The sequence below is a fragment of the Arvicanthis niloticus genome, chromosome 16, assembly GCF_011762505.2.
Source record: "Arvicanthis niloticus isolate mArvNil1 chromosome 16, mArvNil1.pat.X, whole genome shotgun sequence".
Lineage (NCBI taxonomy): Eukaryota > Metazoa > Chordata > Mammalia > Rodentia > Muridae > Arvicanthis > Arvicanthis niloticus.
In genome coordinates, this window is record NC_047673.1 from 30440193 (window position 1) to 30446192 (window position 6000).

Genomic DNA, 6000 nt, shown 5'->3' on the forward strand with positions numbered 1-6000 from the left:
ATCACTATTGGTATTAACATATCATTCTTGTGATATCTGTTTTATGTTTATTTGCATCCTTTTTAATGGATGAATAATATTCCATTATTATAGATAATAATAATGGTAGATGTCAGCTTCTTTTACATTCTGTTAAAAAAAAAATCTAGTATGTAAGAAATCTGTTTGCTTTGTGGGCTGTGTTTTCCTGATGTCCTTGACCCCTTTGCTTCCTCTGACCCTTCCTTCCTTTCCTTTGCAGTACTCCCTAGGCTAATAATAATAATAATAATAATAAATAACTTAAAAACAAATTTTATTTGTGAAAATAACAGCAACATATTTTGTAAATTTTGAGAGATCTGGGACAAACCTGGGATCTAATCCAAGCCGACTCAGATTTTTTATCAGAGTGTTGTTAACATCCTAGTATGATTGTTTTCTTTTTTCATATAAACTGGGCGAGTCTATGTACTACTTTTATACGATTCCTAAAATGTTTTGAGGCTCGACATGATAAGTTATTATTAATGGTTTTCATCTGTGGAAAAGTATTTTACTGCATACTAAGCATCTTTGAAAGTTACAGAGTCTTTCAAATTGTGTACAATATTTTTGGAATGACTGTTTTGTCTTTCACAAAATATATTTATTTTTCTAGGATTTAATATACACTCATAAAGGTAGATTGCATGCCCAGCAGTAGACAGTCAACAGAAAATGAAATTCTTTGGAAGTTCCTTATCTTATCATGTTATATTCAGAATTTTTTCTAATATATATACACACACACATACATACACACACATATATACACATATATATGTATATATGTATATAGACACACACACATATATATATATATGTATATATATATATATATATATATATATATATATATGTATATATATGCTCTTGAGAGCACTGAGTGAACTTGAGAGATCTCATCTAAGCCTACTCGCTTTCTTGTTTCACAGTCACATTGCCATCCTGGTGTGATGTGATATATATAATATATATATATATATATATATATATATATATATATATCTCACACAGGTTTTGATATTATTGTCAGATTTTGATATATAAACTGTGAGAGGACCTTAACTTGTAAAACATAGCACACTGCCAATCTATACAGGTTTAGAGGTCTTAAGTGATGTGAAGTATAGGCTTGGCTATAGAAATGTGTGAACAAACAAATAGAAATAGTATCAATTTTCCTTTGTTTACTACCCCTTTTCAATCTGAAATAGTTATAATGTGTTTTCTTATTACAGTTGTGGTCACTAATGTTTAAATTAACATAGGACAGACTTAATCCTTCTGGAAAATCTTCACATTTTAGTTTCATTGTTGTACTCTTATAAAGGAAAAAGATAGTAATATTATTTAACTATTTAGCATTATAGTTTTGTAACATTTGTATAAAATCTTAAGTAAAACTACAGTGTTAAAATATAAGTTAAATAAATATATCTAGTGATTTCTATTTTACTTTATCCATGTTCTGTATAATTTGTATTTCATATAGTATTGTTTTTCACTTTCACATAGTGTTTTTTACTCATTGCTTCTAGATTTACTTTTTCTGTTTCTTAAAAGTGCATATTCTATGTGTTATGGTAAACATTTTCTTTTTGTTTAGTCGGAAATGCTAACCTTCCCGTCAATCTAACTCAGTATACATGGAAAAATTCTAATTAGTAAGCTTTGTCTTTGACTACAGCTAATAATAGATAATTCTGATAATATTCAATAGAATTAAAAACCAATCTTACATGTCTTTTATAGTGCTTTATAGTGTTTAATTTTCTTGTTGGTTTGTAGACTATGGTTGGTATATGAGTGCCATTTACTGTTCATGATTCAGTAATTATAGCTTCGTTCTCACGGGATTTATGTATTTCTCTCTAGGTAGATCTAAAGTTAATTCTTCACGTACCATTTTCTATTACTGGGATTACCTGGGGTTTGTATTTTGACTACTAATTTGTCCGTGTATATAACAGGCTATTTCTTAAATATAACATAACTTCTTAAATAATTATGAAATAGATAAGGAAATGCCTAACTATATTTGATTTTCAACATTTTGTTTTTTACTTTTATTTGGTTAGTATTACCTTTTCTGGAAACTTTTAACACATTTATTTTAAAGTTATCATGTGTTACAGTTTAAACATTTTCCCATTTTGAATAGATTGGTTCCTTATTGTTGATTTCATTTCCTCTTCTGTGATGATTTTTTCCACATGATTTGCAACTTTAATATCAATGCTGTCTTTGATAAAAAACACAATTATTCTCTTTTTCTGTTTTTTCTTTTAGTAAGAAATCTTGTGCTTGTTTCCTTGCTTCCTCTCCTCCTCCTCCTCCTCCTCCTCCTCCTCCTCCTCCTCCTCCTCCCCCCTCCTTCTCCTCCTCTTCCTTTCCCACTTTCCTCTTCTTCTTAATGCATACTGTCACTTTAGTAGGCTTTCTTTCGTTTTTTTTTCTTTTTTAAATTAATTATTCATTTACATTCCAATGGCTACTTCTCTTCTTGTTCCCCCTACATGGAAAGTCTCCCCCATCCCCCTCCCATTCCCCTCTGAGAGGATGGAGGCCCCTGGGTATCCCCAAACCCTGTGCACAACTATTTGCAGGATTAGGTGCATCCTCTTCTACCGAGGCCAAACAACGCAGCCTTCTGATCAATATTTCCTGGGGACCTTGGTCCAGCCCATGTATGCTTTGGTCAGTGGCTCAGTCTCTGAGAGCTCCCAGGGGTTCAGTTTAGTAGACACTGTTGGTCTTCCTTTGGGGTTCCCATCCCCTTCAGGGCCTTCAATCCTTGCCCCAACTCTTCCATAAGGGTCTCTGGCCTCTGTTCAATGTTTGGCTGTGAGTATCTGCATCTGTTGCAGTCAGATACTGGATAGAGCTTTTCAGAAGACGTCTATGCTAGGTCCCTGTATGTAAGGATAACAGTATCATTAATAGTGTCAGGGGCTTGCCCATGAGTAGGTCAAAAGTTGAGGTGTTTATTGGTTGGTGATTCCTTCAGTGTCTGCTCCGTCTTTGTTCCTGCATTTCTTTTAGACAGGACAAATTTTGGATCAAAAGTTTAGTGGGAGGGTTGGTGTTCTGATACTTCCACCGTGGGTCCTTCCTGCTTACAGGAGGTGACCCCTTCAGGTTCCATGTCCCCACTGTTAGGCATCTAGGTTAATGTGACTTCCATTGATTTCTTGGAGCCTTCCCTATCCTAGGTTTCTGGAACTTCCAAGAGACCCTCCCCCCCACCCCAAACCCTACGCCCCAACCCAGAGCAGCTGCAGATTTACATTCATTCTCCTGGTCCTCTTGACCTCTTTCCTGTCCCTCTTTATACTTGATGCTTCACTCTAATCCCCTAAAACAACACCAGGATCAATTCTAAATTCAGATGTATTACTTGTAGTCATGAGTTCTCTAAGGCACTGAAAACAGTTTCATGTGTGTAGCCAGTGAGTTTTACTTAGCTACTGTATAATGTTCATCTTTTGCTTTCTCCATTCCTTGCATCTGGTCATTCCAAGTACAGCAGACAGACATAGAGGAGTCCTATCCTAGCCTTCAGTTCATGTAGTAAAGAGGCCTGGCTCTCTTGTCCACTGTTTGTAAATCTCTGTTACTGCTGATTATTATCTAGTTCAGCCTATATCTGATAACAGTGCCCTATATACTTCTAAGTCCCACATTAGATTTCTCTCATACTATGAAACAATATACAAAATATTTGTATATAAATATATGTATGTATGTCACTCTATATTTACAATCATTTCCCCTTGTGTTAGTCCAGGGTCTTAAAAAGTACATACTGAGAGGCTGGAGAGATGGACCAACACTTAAGAGCATTTGCTGATTTTGCAGAAAAGCATAGCATGGTTTCCAATACACACATGGAGACTTCATAATTGCCTATAACTTTAGATCCAGGAAATTTACTTTTTCTTTTATGGCCTCTAGGGTCACCCTCATAAGCATGACATATATTCATGATCATATATCATGATTCATGATTCATATTACATGCATCTAGTCATAAAAATATTTTTTTAAAAAGAAACAGACACCGAGACAATTTATTCAAGAGTATATTAGAGAATTGTTTGTGAGCAAAGACAAGAGTAGAACCATAAGAACCTGAGTCACTGAGGGAGAAACTTTACCTAAGGAATTGCACACATACCATTGGCCTGTAACCATGGCTATGGGTAACTTTATTGACTATTAATTGATGTAGGAGGGTTCAGGTGACATCACTCTAAGCAGATGGTCTTAGACTGATTAAGAAAATTAGCTAGGCATGAACTAGTAAATGAGACAAAGAACAAAGAAGCATCAAGGAGTGATTCTCTATCATTCCTGCCTTCAGTTTTCTAGGTTGAAGAACTCTGAGTTTCTGCTATGACATTCCTCAAAGACAGATTTGTGATCTAGAAGTGTAAGGCAAAGATAATTGAAACTAGTGAGTGATTAAGAATAATAACAAGCCATTTATGAAGGTCTTTCCCATTTATTGTGCTATGTTTGTCATCTCCTACAAGCCATTTTCTGGCTTACTTTAACTAGGTCTTTACTTATAGAGCAGGGGAAAACGTAGTTTTCATACACACACTTGCCTGTCATCAGCACAGAAAGAGTTTCTTTCTCATGTATCTGTCTAATTGTTCACCATTATTTAAGGCATAGTCCAGAGCAGATGTGAGGAGCCCCATTTGCCATTAAAAGATGGTGCAGGCTTCTGCTTCCTGGTTCTTCACGGAAGCTTTACTTGAGAATGCGCCTGCGCATGGCACGAAAACCGAGTATGACAATTGGATGAAAGATTTGAGCCAATGAGGGATCTGCACGTCTCCCAAAGCTCTATTTAAGCAGCGGGTTTTCTGAGCTCGGGCGTCCTTCCCTCCACCTCACCATATTGAAGAGCTGTTCAATAAATGCTGTCAGAAGAATCCTGAGTGTGGCGTGCTCCTTATCGGCGAGGCTGCGCGCTACATTTGGTACCGAAACCCGGGCGGAGCCGAACGTCTCGGGGTTTTGACCAGTCACGAAGGACCCTGTTGGCTCGCAGAGGATTCAGAACTGGCGGCGCGGAGAGTCTAGACACTTTTCTGCAAGGTATGGTGGATCTTGTTTGGCTTAACAACAAGATAGCCTATCAGAAGCAGAAAAGGGAGAGAGCGCTAATAAAATAAAAAAGAAAACTAGGATAGAGAAGAAAACTAAGAAGGAAAGGTTAATTTGGACAGAGTCTCAACGTTAGAGCTCCAGTAAGCGGGATACAGTGAAGGACACCACGGAAATTGGAAGCGGTCATCCTCACTCCTGCGCTGGAGAACTAGTCAACTGAAGGAGCACTAGTCAACTGAAGGAGCTGGCTGAATTCAGAAGTGAAACAAAGGTGATTACATAGTAACGAAAATGGGGCAAGAAATAAGTGAGTAAAAACAGATGAAAAAGGCTTTAAAGACGCGAGGAATAAATAGAAGGCTGCTCTAAACAGAGAGCTAAGCAGAATGATAATGTTAATTGATTTAACTTTCAAAATGGGTGTGATTCTGAGTTGTATAATATTTTTTCTGGATAAAAACTCTAAAGGTTTTTCTGGTTACTGACTTACAGAAAGGCTGATTTGGAAAAAGTTTTTCTATGTGTTTTCTGAAGAAGTCATTAAGGTAATAGTTATGTCTTCCAGAATTATATGGATCAGACATGACAGAGGTAGGCCTCCAGAACACTAGATTTCAGAGAATCAAAATAATCTTGATACTAAAACCTTGTTTTGAGATTTGTATATTGCAGAATACACAGCTTTGGAGAATGAATCTTATCACCTGCATGTTCACTGATGCCCTGGACTTCCAGCTGGATGCAGTTAAGACAGACTTCAGATGCTTATCAATTTACCCTTCCCCTCATTCCTCTTCTAAAAGTCAACGCCCATGTTCAGCTTGAAGAAGTTAATGAGGAGTCGGCACCCCAATT